We start from the raw sequence: 16,915 nt of genomic DNA, 5'->3' as shown, positions 1-16,915 counted from the left end.
ACACACACACACACACACACACACACACACACACACACACTGACACACACACACACACTGACACACACACACACACTGACACACACACACACACTGACTGACACACACTGACTGACACACACACACACACTGACTGACACACACACACTTACTGACGCGCGCGCGCGCACACCCCCACACCCACACACTGACTGACTGACTGACTGACTGCCGCACGCACACACTGACTGACTGAGGCACACACACACGCACACACTGACTGTGTGTGTGTGCGTCAGTCAGTCTGTGTGTGTGTTTGTGTTTCTGCGTCAGACTCACTGACGCGCGCGCACACACACTGACTGACTGACGCACACACAATGACTGACGCACACACAATGACTGACGCACACACACTGCATGAAGCTGTAAAGGAGGGAGGGGGGGAACTGGATTGATGTGAATGGGGGACAAACAGAGAGAGGGGGAGGGGTGAGGAGAGAGAGAGGAGCGGGAATATTACATCCCGGGCAACGCCGGGTCTCTCAGCTAGTATAAAATAAACGTAAAGAGAGGGTGCATACCATTCAATGATGGATACAAAAAAAGGAACAACAGGACAGTCACTCTTATACTCCCAGAAAGTGAATATATATATCATTTACGTGAATCACTATCCGTATTTGAAGTGTGTGTGTATATAAATATATATATACATACAAATGAGCATACAGTAATATTTCCATTTGCTATTTGCCTTGCTATGGAGGGTTTTTGTCACTTTTTTACTCACATAACTTCACATATACATACATATATAATATATATAATATATATATATATATATATATATATATATATATATATATATATATATATATATATATATGCAGTGGAAGTGTATTGTGTGTATTTACCTACACACTCACTCCACATTTCAGTAACATACATATACATCTAAATAATATTCACATATACACGTTTGCTATAAATGGAATTATTACAATTTTACATTATATACATGTGCAATGAATGGAATAAACACTGTAATAAGTTTGAAATCGCCTATCCGAGCTGCTATGCATGGCTGATCCCTTTTCTCCAGCTTCCTTGAATGTACTACTGTATGAGGAAGATCATGTGACCAGATGCTAGTGCACGTTTAGAGAGAGGGAGGGCAGTGCTGACAAAGGGGTGTGCCTGGGTTTGTGACAGGCCATGAAGGGGCAGTGCCTTAGCAAATGCTTGTTAAAATAGAATACAAGAAAATTGGTCTTTCAAAGTTGTTTTTTTAAAAACCGAAAATGCTAAAAGTATTTTTTCTTACTACAGAACTGATTTATTAAAAAAAACACACATGCAGGATATAGACTGAACTGCAGCTTTAATAGACAAATACTTTAGGTTAAACAAAGGAACAGTATACTCTTATTCGACTCTTTGGGAGGCACACAAAACCACCCTAAGAGGAACTTTGATCAGTATTGCAGCTAAAAGAAAGAGAAAGGAATGCGAACATCTTGCTGCCACAGATCAAAGTGAATGACTTAATGATAAAACATAAACAAGATAACAGTTCAACCACCCTTAAACAAATCAAAGATATTAAAATTGAATTGAACTTACTCTTAACCTCCCAAGCGGATAATTCATTATATTGGTAAAGAAGGCAATTTTTTGAGAAAGCGAACTGGCCAGATACCATGCGAGCAAATAAGTTCAAGAACAAACTCCCAAATTATATTTTTCAGCCATTAGACTGAAATCAGGAGCCCTCTCAGCAAATCCAAAATAGATCGTAGACGAATTTAAAAAATATTGCGAAGACCTCTATAACAGGGAGAAAGTGGCACACAACCCCAATACAAAAAGAGCTTTGCAGGATTTTCTAGCAAGCTCAAACCTACCAAGACTGACTGATTGGGAAAAAGAGGTATTGGGGAAGGAATTTTCTATGGAAGAAATCACCCAAGTGATCAAAAATCTGAAATTATCTAAAGCCCCGGACCCAGACGTTTTTTCAGGTCTGTAATATAAAAAATACATTAAGCTTTAAGCCCTATACCTGCTCTGACTGTTTAACGCGTTAGTGGCGGGGGCTACTTTCCCGGAACATTTGCTCCAGGCGTCTATATCACTAATCTATAAACAAGGAAAAAATCCCCTTGATTGTAAGAACTATAGACAAATATCTCTTATAAACACCGATATCACACCATGTTGAACTACACCCGACTGATAGGGACTATACGTTCTATTCCCACCCTCATGGCTGCTACAGCAGAATTGATTACTTTTTCGTCTCTTGCCAACTGGTTCCTCTGGTCTCCCGAGCTGGGATCCATGATATTTTATGGTCTGACCATGCACCGATAGAGCTAAGGTGCGAGCAGATTTGAACAGGCAGACCAGGAGCGAACTGGAAGCTCAACGAATCAATCTTAAAAATCCCTGAGATCTATGAGACGATAAAGGAAGAAATAGTTCAATTCTTCCACACAAACACAGGCTCTGTAGATTCCCAGTTTGTATTATGGGAGGCTCAAAAAGTGACGCTGAGGGGCATACTTATTAGCACCACAGCTAGGAGAAAACGGGAAAGGGACTCTAAAATTATGAAGCTTCAATCGAGATTACACTCCCTTACATCACACCATAAGAGTAACCCAGAACCTCAAATCCTACAAGAATTGAAAGATACCAAAATTGAATTGAACATGTTGTTGACCTCCAGGGCAGATAACTCACTGAGTTGGTCTAAGAGGAAATTTTACGAAAAAGCAAACAGGCCGGATACTATGCTGGCTTGAGCGTTAAGAGACAGACAAGTGAAGTTTAATATCCAAGCTATACGCTTAAAATCAGGCACCCCCACGGCCAACCCTAAGAAAATAGTAGGGGAATTTGGCTCGTTCTACGAAACATTATATAATGGAGAGAGGAGAGAGAGGCCATGGGCGCTGATTTCTCTATAGAGGAGGTGTCACAAGCCATTAAGGAACTCAAACCCTCAAAAGCCCCAGGGCCAGATGGCTTCTCAGGGCTATACTATAAGAAATTTGCCAAAGTACTAGCCCCTAGGTTGCTCCACGTGTTCAATGCAATATTAGAAGGAGCCCCCATCCCCAGAGAGATGTTACAGGCGTCTATATCATTAATCCATAAACCCGGTAAGGATCCACTGGATTGCAAAAGTTATAGGCCCATATCCCTAATCAATACTGATATTAAAATATATGCTAAACTATTGGCCAATTGATTATGTCTAATCCTACACAGACTTATACACCCAGATCAGGTCAAATTTATTAAAGGTAGACAGGCAGCGGACAATACCCGTCAATTTATTGATCTGGTAGAATTGGCCAATAAAAATAACACACACAAAGTATGCTGTTAAGTCTGGATGCAGAAAAAGCTTTTGATAGGATAGACTGGCCTTACCTGGAGGAGACGCTTGCGGCATTTGGCTTTGGGGATCAGGTGAGTAGAGCGATTCTCTCGCTGTACTCAGGACCTACCGCCAGGGTAATACATCAGGGCTTTCCATCTCTCCCATTCCAAATTAAGAGTGGCACAAGACAGGGATGTCCATTATCCCCTCTTCTGTTCGCTCTATGTATAGAACCACTGGCGGCGCAAATTAGAGGCAACCCGGACATCTCATGGTTAAGCGCATATTTTCAAACACATAAAGCGGTCCTGGATGCAGATGATATCCTACTAATTATCTCAAAGCCCCTCACCTCCTTGCCAAACCTATTGGATTTATTCAACAGATTCTCGAACATTTCGGGATTTAAAATAAGTCAAGCTAAATCTGAAGCCCTCAACATCAATCTCCCTAGACACGTAGAGAAGTTATTGCAACTGAATTTTAACTTCCACTGGCAACAGAACTATATCAAATATCTAGGAGTCCACATAACCAAGAACATCAAAGATATTTACAATGCAGATTACCCCAACCTAATTCGGACGTTGATAGCTGACCTCCATAAATGGTCCTCTATACGAATATCCTGGATAGGTAGGATACATAGCGTCAAAATGAACTTACTCCCCCGTATCCTATACCTTTTCCAGACGTTACCAGTGCCACTCAGACTGAAGGATTTGCTCTCACTTCATTCTGAAATCTCTAAATTTATCTGGGGAGGGAAAAAACCGAGAGTCAACAAATTAAATATGAAAAGATCTGTCCTAGCGGGGGGCCTAGCAGTACCCTGCCTGCTCTCATACTACAAAGCGGCTCAATTAAGCCAAATTGTTCAATGGCAATTCAATCCACATCTAAAACGGTGGGTGGAATTAGAGAGTGCTGCCTGCGCTCCTTTAAAATTACGCAACTTGATTTGACTACCTAAAACAGCACGACGATCTGCTGACATGCCGCTTTCCCCAATGACCAACTCATTGTCTATCTGGGAGGCTAATAAGACTAAATACTCCCTCACAACGAGTAATTCTCCAATGTCCCCAATTTGGAACAATCCCAAGTTCGCTCCTGGCCTACAAGAGGGAGATGCATCAATGTGGAAACAAAAAGGTTACATACGGATAAAATATCTGGACGGATACAATAGCAAGATTAAAACGTTTGATCACGTCAGGCTAGAAAAAGATATACCCCACTCAGAATTTTTTAGGTACCTCCAGCTCCGAGCATTTTATAACAAATTTGCCCCAATTCGAAATCGAATGTGGTTTATCTGCCAGATGGAAAAGTTGACGAGTCTAGTTAACGACACTGGCACCAAATATCTCAAAGTATGGACGCCTTGGTTGGCGCAGACGGATATCCCCGGGGTTGAGAGGAACACAATCTGGCTGTGATAGATACAGATGCGTTCTTCTTTAGGAGTGGAAATCCAGCTCCCGACGACTACACAGACAAATAGACAGCCTACAGAGGTGATAAACTGGAGAGGATGCAACCCACAAAGAGCCTTACCAGGAGCAGTTGAGGGACCAAGCACGAGCGGATGCTCCTCTCGTCCGCACCGCCCCTTAATAACCCCTTCCTACCTCCCTCTTTTTTTTTTTTATTTATTGTTTTTGTTTCTGTTAATTTGAATTAATTGTATTATGTGATTGATGTTATTATCTTTATTACTAGCCCACCCAAAACAACCCGGTTAAGTAGGGCCCGAAAAACCGGGATATGTCTCACGAACTGACATACGGTACTGTCTATGGCAGAGATTAACACTAAGAATATATATAATCTATACCGTATTTTGTATCACTTGTTTGGAAAAAATGCAATAAAATCTAAAATAAAATAAAAAAGTGAGGAGGAGAATCGAGTGTGAGATGCGGGATTTGATCGGAAGCCAGGAGAGGGATTTCAGTAGGCGAGACACGGAGATAGATTTAGGAAAGAGCAGAGCGATTTTGGCAGCAGCGTTTAGGATAGATTGTAGAGGAGACAGGTGAGAGGCAGGAAGGCCGGACAGCAGGAGGTTACAGTAATCAAGATGGGAGAGAATGAGGGCCTGAGTCAGAGTTTTAGCAGTCGAGCAACAGAGGAACGGGCGTATCTTAGTGATATTGCAGAGGAAAAAGCGATAGGTTTTAGAAACGTTTTGAATGGGAGAGGAGAATGTGAGAGAGGAGTCCAGTGTGAGCCCTAAGCAGCATGCTTGGGCTACTGGGTGAATGATCGTACTTCCAACAGTAATGTGGAAAGAGGTAGTAGGGCCAGGTTTGGGAGGAAGTATGAGGAGTTCTGTTTTTGCCATGTTGAGTTTAAGGCGGCGGAGGGCCATCCAGGATGATATAGCAGAGAGACATTCAGAAACTTTGGTTTGTACAGCAGGTGTAAGGTCGGGTGTTGAAAAGTAAATGTGTGTGTCGTCAGCGTAGAGGTGATATTTAAACCCAAGAGATGTTATTAGGTCACCTAGAGGGAGTGTGTACAGAGAAAAGAGAAGAGGTCCCAGGACAGAGCCCTGGGGTACCCCCACAGAGAGATCAATAGAGGAGGAGGTGGTGTTAGCAGAAGAGACACTGAAAGTACGATGGGAGAGTTAGAGATACAGGATAGAGCTTTGTTCCGAATACCAAGAGTATGGAGAATGTGAAGGAGAAGAGGGTGGTTCACGGTGTCAAATGGTGCAGAGAGGTCGAGTAATATGAGCAGAGTGTAATGACCTCTGTCTTTGGCAGCATGGAGGCCATCAGTTATTTTAGTGAGGGCTGTTTCCGTGGAGTGAGCAGTGCGGAAGCCAGATTGTAGAGGGTCTAGGAGGGAATAGGTGTTGAGAAAATGAAGCAAGCGAGAGAATACAAGATGTTGAAGGAGTTTAGAGGCAAAAGGCAGGAGGAAGACAGATCGATAGTTAGAAGGACAGGTAGGGTTAAGCTTGCTGTATTTGAGTAATGGTATAACTGTTGCATGTTTGAAGGAGGAGCGAAGGGTACCAGAGTAGAGGGAGGAGTTAAAAATGTGTGTTAGCGTAGGGATAATAGTAGGACCAAGAGGTTTTAGGAGATGGGATGGAATGGGGTCAAGTGAGCAAGTGGTAGAGGGAGAAGAGGAGATCAACAGTGACACATCCTTCTCTGAGACAGTGGAAAAGGAGTCAAGGAAGGCAGAAGGAGAGTTAGGAAGAGGTGTAGGATGGGAGGAAAAACAGAGGGGATGTTCTGACGTATGGATTCCACCTTTTCCTTAAAAGCGTCTAATTATATTTAATTGCATAGCAGCGTCAGAGAGGGATGTAAAGTAATAGGAGGGAACACATGGACTCACCATACTTAGCCCTGAGGAAGAAGGAACACCTTCAAAATGCGTAGGGTTGCCAGAAGACCAGTGTTGGGAGAGCACAAGAAACCGGAAGTGACGCGGAACGGCGGTGGGAGTCGCGGAAACTGGCGCAGAATTCTGAGTCCTTGAGCTTGTCTCAGACTTATTTACACTGTCAGTGTGAGTGTACCCTGAATCTTTTATATAAAGTTGGACTTTTTAACCAATAAGGCTTCTGAATCCTTCTATACTACACGGAAGCGGAGGAATTAAAGGAACCTTTAAGTGCTTGAACACAGGTACTTACTGTACATGTAAGTGCATACCTCACCATTTGCATTGCACATACAACATTGCGAACGTGCTTCACTATTGTGCCTTTCTTTCTCTTCTTTTCTCTTCCCTTATATGATGAGGTGCGCCGAATGTTGCAAAGGAAGCAAAAGCAAGATTTAATAACATCATTTACAGCATATGAGGGAGAAAGAGAGAAAAAAATGAAATATAACCCCAAGGCAGTTTACTTGTGAAAATGGCAGGGTAGTAGTGTTATAAAGTCTGATGGTAAAGGTACAATGAGGGTTAGTTTTGGAAGGAGTATGAGGGGTTCAGTCTTAGACAAGTTTGAGGCAGGCAGAGATTTCTGATAAGTGATCTGTGGGAAGCATCTCTGTTGGACTTTGCGTGCTGCCGATTGAACAGAGAATCATTGATTACAGGAAAGATCATCACCTATACAGAAGATCAGGTAATTTTTTTACTTATGTATTTATATACATTTTATTACATACTAGCTGATATTCCCGGGATTGTAGAGGGGGGGGGGTGAAAGGCAGGGGCGGGGGGGTGAAAGGCAGGGGTGGGGGGGTGAAAGGCAGGGACAGGGGGGGGTGAAAATCAGGGGGGGTGAAAGGCAGGGGCAGGGAGGTGAAAGGCAGGGGCGGGGGGGTGAAAGGCAGGGGGGGTGAAAGGCAAGGGCGGTGGTTGAAAGGCAGGAGGAGGTGAAAGGCAGGGGAGGGGGGTGAAAGGCAGGGCGGGGTGAGTCAAAGGCAGGGGCGGGGGGGTGAAAGGCAAGGGCGGAGGGGTGAAAGGCAGGGGCGGGGGGGAAAGGCAGGGGCGTGGGGCTGAAAGGCAGGGGCGGGAGGTTGAAAGGCAGGGGTGGGGGGTGAAAGGCAGGGGTGGGGGGGGGTTAAAGGCAGGGGTGGGGGGTGTGGTGAAAGGCAGGGGTGGGGGGGGTGAAAGGCAGGGGCGGGGGGTGAAAGGAAGGGGCGGGGGTGAAAGGCAGGGGCGGGGGGTGAAAGGCAGGGGTGGGGGGGTGAAAGGCAGGGGTGGGGGGGTGAAAGGCAGGGGCGGGGGGTGAAAGGCATGGGTGGGGGTGTGTGAAACACAGGGGGGGGTGAAGGGCAGGGGGGTGAAAGGCAGGGGCGGGGGGTGAAAGGCAGGGGCGGGGGGTGAAATTCAAGGGCGGGGGGTGAAATTCAAGGGCAGGGGTTGAAAGGCAGGGGCGGGGGGTGTGAAAGGCAGGGGCAGGGGTGTGAAAGGCAGGGGCAGGGAGGGTGAAAGGCAGGGCCGGGGGGGGTGAAAGGCAGGGCCAGGGGGGGTGAAAGGCAGGGCCAGGGGTGGGTGAGAGGCGGGGCCAGGGGGGGTGAAAGGCAGGCCCAGAAGGGGGGGTGAAAGGTAGTGCCGGGGGGGTGAAAGGCAGGGCTGAGGAGGGTGAAAGTCAGGGCCAGGGAGGGAGGTGAAAGGCAGGGGGGGTGAAAGGCAGGGCCAGGGGGGGTGAAAGGCAGGGAGAGGGGGGGGGGGGCGGGTGAAAGGCAGGGCCAGGGGTGGGTGAAAGGCAGGGCCACGGGGGGTGAAAGGCAGGGCCAGGGGGGGTGAAAGGCAGGGCCTGGGGGGTGAAAGGCAGGGCCAGGGGTGGGTGAAAGGCAGGGGCAGGGGGGTGAAAGGCAGGGCCAGGGGGGGGTGAAAGGCAGAGCAAGGCGGCGTGAAAGGCAGGGCTGGGGGGGTGGGGGGGGGAGGCAGGGCCAGGGGGAGGGTGAAAGGCAGGGCAAGGGGGGGGAAAGGCAGGGCCGGGGGGGTGAAAGGCAGGGCCAGGGGGGGGGGGGGGTGAAAGGCAGGGCCGGCGGGGGGTGAAAGGCAGGGCCGGGGGGGTGAAAGGTAGGGCCGGGGGGGTGAAAGGCAGGGTCGAGGGGGGTGAAAGGCAGGGCCGGGGGGGTGAAAGGAAGGGCCAGGGGCGTTTAAAGGCAGGGCCAGGGGGGGTGAAAGGGAGGGCCGAGGAGGGGGGATGAAAAGCAGGGTGGGGGGGGTGAAAGGCAGGGCAGGGGGGGTGAAAGGCAGAGCAGGGGGGTGAAAGGCAGGGTCGGGAGGGTGAAAGGCAGGGCCAGGGGGGGAGTGAAAGGCAGGACTGGGGAGGGGGTGAAAGGCAGGGACACATGTAAGATCCTTCCCCCTGCAGTTCCTCACCTCGCACCCGGCCACACTCCTCCTCGGGCTACCCCTGGGGCTCTCCTCCCTCCTGGCCTCTGTCGGCTACCGTTCTGACCCTGGGGATGACACAGAGGAGCTGGGCCGCGGCCTCACCTCCCCACTGCCTCCTGGGCCGGCCTCTTCCTCCTCCTCTTCCTCCAGGTTGTAACGGGCGGGGACGAAGCTGCCCTGGCAGCCCCACGCGCACTCGTGGGCCATGTGGAATGCGAAGTTCTTTGGCAGCTTGGACGCTCGGTGCTCGTGGCAGAGGCGCGCGCATCTCACCCCCGGCCACGCATCTCACTCCCCTCTGGCTGCAGGTAGGAACCGGTGAAGGGAGAGAACCGGCGAGAGAGCCAGAGGAGCGCTCTCAGGGATGGGGAGCTGGGGGAGCGGCCTGTGGGGGGGGAGAGCCGGAGGTAGCGTGCTCTAGGGGGGGGGACCGTGTTCAAGGGGGGGGGAGGTGGAGCGGTCTGTGGGAGGGAGAGCGCCGGGGAAAGGGAGCGCCCGGGGAGCGGGCTCAAGGGCGTGGAATGTGTGAGGCTGCTGGCATGTGTTGTGGTGTGGGAATGTAACAGTGGGCTAGAGCACCGGCAAATGAGAGCTGTGGAGGGGGCGAGACACACGGGGGAGTGGCAGACACACCGGCCAATAAGAGCCCGGCCGTGGGTGGGCGGGCGGACCGACGGACCAATCAAATGGTCTACAGACACTCACAACCAAGATTTTGTGTTTTATATATATAGATGTTAAAAAAAAAACAGCTCTTTTAAAATGCATCACTTGTAGCTCAATTTCAAAATCATATTTGGTGGAACCGCACCTTTAACTACCACTTTCTCTTAGGAAGATTCATTCCCATTTGTTTCCAGAAACGAATGGGTTAATATTTTGATTGACATCCTTCGCCCTGGGGTCTTTAACAGTGATCAAGACATAGAGTCTCAACCCTTGACAAAGCTAACATTGCAAAACATACGTTGGGTCGACTAGTTATGATGTCAATGATCTGTGGATAGCACACAGAATGGCTTCCAAGTGATTCCCAAGCATCCCGTTCTTTACTAAACTTTCTTTATAGCTCACCTCACAGACTTCTAATCATCATACTAAGCCTAATTTGATTTTATTATCACTTCATTTTAACTACTTGTAATAGGGAGGTGCAGACGTACACACTGCCTCCCCCAAAAAATCAAAAAACACATCCAATGAAGAAACCTGTAAAAAGAGACATTTACAAACATTCAATATATTACTTACCATTAGAAGCGGTGGCCCTCCGACTCCCGGGGAAACAGGAAGCTCACGTACCTTGAAGGCCTCCAACAGCATCCGATGCCATCCGCAATGAAGATCCGGATCAGGTACCCAAATCTTCTTTTTTCTTTCTTTAATCACCTTCTTCTATCTTCATCTGTCACCATTTCTTGATCTTCTTTATCTTCTATCATCACCTGTCAATCCAAAAATCCCCATGGTAAATCCCAACCGATGTTGTCTCATCGTCTTCTTGGGCTCAAATGAGCCGTCACGGCCTTAAATAGGGCTTGTGACATCATATTTGGACATCATATGATGGTTAACAGCCACCTGATTAGCTGTTTAAACCATGTTCCGACTTTAATTATTTTTTTTTTACATGATGTCACTTAAAGGGAATGATGCCAGCCAATCAGAATGGCTGTGGTTCATTTGCCTTTAAGATGACGTGACGAAGCCGGCGTCACATGGTATTTCAGCCAATCAGATCGTGGGAACAAATTCCACACTCTGATTGGTTGAAATACCATGTGACGCGGGCCTTCTTGGATTTAGTGAAGTCATCTTAAAGGCAAATGAAGCACAGCCATTCTGATTGGCTGGCATCATTCCCTTTAAGTGACGTCATGTAAAAAAAAAAAATTAAAGCGGGGTCAGCCGAGGACACCAGCGCGACCCCCGGCCTCCCTCGGGGACCCCCGCGGGGTCAGCCGGGGACACCCGCCGGCCTGTTGTATGGGTTTTGCGCCTGCAAAAAGGTAAACAAAGAATTTTTTCAAAGTCCTGCTTTTTTTATCACCTGCCTTTAGCTGGTGAGCTTTATTCAGCGTAACTTTCACGTACGATAAGTTTGGGTTGCTTAGTGAATCCCGCAGGAGGGCAGGATTCAGCGCAAACAGCTCATCGTACGAGCAAAGTTGTACTTTGAAAAATTTCCAGGAAAAAGTCAGTTTTAGAGCGCAAAGTAGGAATAGGATATTCAGCGCTCGTGCTGCAGAAGTGATAGTTGGAATAATCCCTGTGCTGCACGTGCATGGAGCGTCTCCCCAGAGGCTCCCACTTCAGAGGTGATCCCCCCTCAAGAGGGGGGAGGACACCCTGAGAAACAGAGAAAGAAAATTGCACAGAAGCGCACAAGGGATGGAGTTAATAACAGTATTTTAATAAAACAAACACATAAATGGCTGAGAGGATCCAACCCCTTCTCAGCTCAAAAAGTAAAAGTAAAATGCCCAGAAATTAAAGCCATACATATGGTCTCTTAACATAAAATGTCTAGGAAAAATACATCACATACAACAAAAAACATTCAATGTAAAAGTAAACAAAGAAAGTACTAACAGCCCAAGGGGATTTAAATAAAAACCGCCATAGAGGTCTAAATACCCGCTGACAGGGGGAGACGGACACTTACACTAGGGCAAAGGTGGGGGTCCACAGATGACCGCACAGGATCCGGATCGCGGCACCTGATGCCGCAGGATGGGCTCGGGGCTCCCGGCAGCTCTCTTCTCCCACGTGCCTGCCTGTGGGTGTGGTGATAAATCCGGGATGCGAGGCTCACGTGTCCGCTTGATCCGGTCCCCGGTACTGCTCGCTGCAGGTCCGTACCGCGGACGTGGAGCGCTGTGCTGAGCGTGACCAAGCCGCAGGACCTGCGTGCTTCCCTGGGCTACAGGCAGAGCACTCTGGACCCCCAGACCGCGGGGACCCCCGCGGGGTCAGCCGGGGACACCCGCCGGCCTGTTGTATGGGTTTTGCGCCTGCAAAAAGGTAAACAAAGAATTTTTTCAAAGTCCTGCTTTTTTATCACCTGCCTTTAGCTGGTGAGCTTTATTCAGCGTAACTTTCACGTACGATAAGTTTGCGTTGCTTAGTGAATCCCGCAGGAGGGCAGGATTCAGCGCAAACAGCTCATCGTACGAGCAAAGTTGTACTTTAAAAAATTTCCAGGAAAAAGTCCATTTTAGAGCGCAAAGTGCCAGTTTGCGCGGCTTAGTGAATAGCGCTCGGCGGAACTTCACGTTCTAAGAGCACTTTGCGCTCTTAAAACGACTTATCACTGCTTAGTGCATAGCCCCCGTACTGTGATAACATTGCTCACTTTATTGCAATTTATTTCCCCATGTTACAAATACCTGCATGGATATGAGCTGTTTCTTTACAGAAAAATAATTACGAATGATTATTAATGATTAATAATCATTAATGATTTTTATTGCATTAGACAAAATGTTTAAACCTGTTTTTCAAATGAAGAACACCAATGTTTTGGCAAAGAGTAATCTGCTTGATCATATTATATTGAATAGAGAGTGCATACAAGTAAAGGAACACTGTCCTCCCTCCCGCACTGTACTGTGCTGCGGAACATGTCGGCACAATACAAATAACATGAATTGGAGCAGTATATGCAGAATGCAAAATGTGTCCAAAGAAGTGTGTGTGTGTGGGGGGGGTGGGGGGGGAGTGTACTCACTTACCAATATTACACACATAAAAGGAGATTTAACTTAAGTTTTTATTAAACGTTGAACAGGCTTATACTGTACAGCAGATGTCAGATTTATTTCAAAGTAAAAGGTAGTCAAACAACCAAGAAGTAATCCATTAATGTTGTCACTGCTATCAGTTCTTTTTGTTGTTAAGAGATGGCACTTCAACTACAATCCTTTAATCTAAGTCATACATTATACATCTGGGTTTATACTTCTCCAGTGAAGAGAATAAAAAAAGATGACTAATAATGTTACTGTATAACTTGTAAACATGGAGGTTTAGTTTGATCAGTTTGACATCAATGTTTATCTTCACTGTACTTATCAATAAAAGCCACTTGTGAATTGATTTCACTTTTTTTTTTGGTAACACATTTTATTAAAGATTTTCATGGATAAAATAATGTAAAAGCAGGGAGTAGGGTTCAAGATACAAGTTAAATTGTGTACTTTGGGAATATAGCTTAAGATGAAAAGTATACCTCAACAAAAGACCAGCAGAGGTACAGCGTCACAATATACTGGGGCCATCCTCTTGAGTAGAAGGCCCGCATCGATCCGGGGGAAAGATTCACCTAGGATTGGTTAATATGATCAGGGACTCAGAAGAGGCTTGTGGTTGGGTTAAGGCTAGAGCTGGAGCTGCCTGTGTGGGAAAGCCAAGGTTGCCAGACTCTCTGGAATTTAATTCAGATAACTGGTCCTCTTCCATTTGGGAGACGAACCACAATGTACTACTAATACTAGAGAGGAATGGAATTTCTCTCTGCTTCCAGAGTGCTGCCTACTCACATATTGTTGCAGTTTCTATATGTAAAACCAATTTGTTCTCGGACTTAGATACATCTTTGAGAGGCCTATTTAAGAGGAAGAGGTACAGGAACAGGGAGAAGTCTATATTCAAAATCTGTTGCGACCAATTCTTTACACTATTCCAAAGGCGTGCAACAGGAGGGCAGGAGTACTACATAGAGTAAGAAGGATGCCTGTTCCCCGCAACCCTTTGGACACAGCAGCGAGTTGCCTGGTAACAATATAGATAATAACAAGGGCATCTGCTACATATCAGCATGACCATGTACACATTCTCATTGATGGTTATGCATATGCAGCTGCTAGACGCTGCATCAAATATTTCTTCACAATCTTCCCCATCCAGCTTATCATGAAGTTCAACCTCCAATTGTCTAGTGAACTTTCATTTGTATTGAGGATCTATCTCTGGGCAAGAAAAATAACCATAGAGTTGCGATGCGAGTTCCTGCTTGTCTACAGTCCCCAGAATTTGCCTCTTGAAGTTTGACAAAGCAAAGCCAGTGTTTAAGATGGTATAAAAAGCTATGATTTTCAAAAAGTGGAATAGTCTGCCCTTAGGCAGACCCTTTTGTTTGGAAAAATAGTCAAATTGACTGATTTTGAGGTCTATGCTTAAATCATTTAGTCTCCTAATGTTTGCTTTGGCCCAATGTAGACATGCACTTTTTGATAAGCCTGGCTCAAGGGAGTTTTTAAGCATATGTTTGTATTTACATTTCCCCCCATAATTTTAACGTATGAGAAATTGTAGCTAAAACTTCGTATTTTTAAACTCTCAATAATTGACTGAACCATAGAACCGTGACTAGTTTTCATGTGTAGATCAAAGAAGCCTTTAGGGCCACCCACCTTCTGAGCTCTTGGTTTGCATGCCATACCTCTAATTGGCCCACTTGGGCCACATTGTAATAAGAAACTAGGCAGGGGAGGTCCATCCCAACAGCTCAGTGGGATAAGTAAGAATGTGTCTGTTGACTCAACAGTTTAGGATTGTTTGTTTGGTAAAGCGTGTTATACTTATTAAGAGGAAAACACCTAGATATCTGAAGGATTTGGGTTTCCACTTAAATTCGATATTTAGTTCTAATAATTTGACCACTTCTCTTTTCAGATTAATGTTAAGGGCCTAAGATTTACAATGATTAATCTATAAGATGGACAATTTATTGAAATGCACAAGTTCTGTAAACAAATTGGGCAGGAAGTTAGAGACTTTCATTGAGTGAGAAAAAGGTCATTGGCAAATAAAGCCTGTTTTAACACTTGGTTCACGGCTTTATCCCTGATATATTAATATTACTCCTTACAGGAGTGTAAAAAGCAGACAACCCTGTTGTGAGACACTTTTTATGAAGAACAAGCCAGAGAGAAATCTCCTTGCATACTCTAGCTGTTGGGGTGGTATATAATGAGAGGACAGGTTCCACCAAAAACTAAGGCCTTCTGGGTTTCAAGTATATATAATCATTCAACTCGATCAAAGGTCTTTTCAGTGTCTCATTCAAGCAACACTGAAGGTCTTCGCCAAGACAGTCAGGTCAATTAGTTGCCTAATGTTGTCAGTGGCTTGTATGTCTTGTACAAAGCAGACCTGATCTGCACACAATGAATAAGGGAGGTTGGACTGCACTAAGTCTATTCACCAAGATCTTTGAGAATATTTTTATGTCTGAGTTGATTAACAAGATCGGTCTATAACTTGCACAAAAGGATGGGTCCTTGCCTGTTTTATCTACTGTATATTGGAGATAGATACTTGGAGCATGCTGGGCGAGAAAGAAGAGTAATTATGTACAGAATTGAACAAATTCAAGAGGTGCAGGGAGAGAATGCTAGATGATTTTTGTAGTAAATTATAAAAAATCCGTCAGGCCAGGGTTTTTTGAGGAGTTTAAATATTTTATAACAAAGAGTAATTCCTCGAGTTAATTGTTGGCATAACAAAATTCTTATCAGGAGCACTCAAATTTTGGCAATTGGTCAAGTCTAGATATGTATATAGAAGGTTATCATAGTGGTAATTGTGGAAGACTTTATTTCCGGCATAGCGTTTGTAATAGAATTTTTGGAATTCTTTAACTATCATATTAGGGTTGATGTTAATTTGCCTGATTTCAGGCACATAGAGTGGATACTGTAAGAAGATTGTTTATTTCTTAGTTTGACCACTAACAGAGAATATTGTTTGTTAGCCTTCTCAAATAATATCTTCCTTGTCCACCTCAGGGATTGCTCAGGAAGTGTTGCAAGGTATAATTTCAATTATGCCCTTACCTCCTTCAATCTCTTCAATGATTCTTCAGCGGGGTCCTTCTTATGCAATTTAGATTGGGTATCAATGTTAGTTTGTAAGGTTTTCATTTGTTCTAATGTCTCTCATTTTCTATTTGCAGCTATGCTTAGCAATCTACTGTACCTCTAATTGGCTCCTTATAGGACCAGAGGGTGAATACATAACATGCTTATCACACACATTAGTTTGGAAAACAAACATCAGTTCCATTAATACCAGCACCGGAGACCCCCGGCATGAATCCGATGCATGAAAAATGCATTTACAGGCAACTTCATTACCTTAGTGGCTAACCACTAAGGCAATGAAGGGGTTAACCACCAGTGTCATCCTTATTGTGGGTAGCGGGGGTGGGTGAAGGGGGTATTTGGCCTCTGGTGGGTGTTTAGGCCTTGTGGGGGGCTTACGAGTTGACTTAACCCCTTCATTACCTTAGCGGTTAGTACCGCTAAGGTAATGAAGGGGTTAATCCCTACTGCTATCCACCCGGTAGAAGGAAAAAACAGAGAATGAACCCTGAGTAGCTGATGCTACAAACTAGGCAGGTAAGTTCAGTCCATAAAATTCAGAAATATTCACCTCAGCATCAAGGAATAAACCACTAAATCCATGAAATATCCTCCATAGAAGAACGAACTAACCCTGGATGGGGGGCTGTATAGCATAACTGGTAGAAATACAAATGAGCCTCATCAGTGACGTGCCCCTAGGTAAGTCAAAGAACCCAGAAAATGCTAGCCTCACCTGCATCCGGTATACAACGGAGGATCGATCAGCTGGCAAGTAATCACGATGAATCAGTGTAAACTGCCGGGTGTCGCTGAAAAGAGACGGCGTGGTGCTCCAGGC

Source organism: Ascaphus truei, chromosome 1, assembly GCF_040206685.1.
Source record: "Ascaphus truei isolate aAscTru1 chromosome 1, aAscTru1.hap1, whole genome shotgun sequence".
NCBI lineage: Eukaryota > Metazoa > Chordata > Amphibia > Anura > Ascaphidae > Ascaphus > Ascaphus truei.
Note: the sequence above shows the minus strand (reverse complement) of the source record.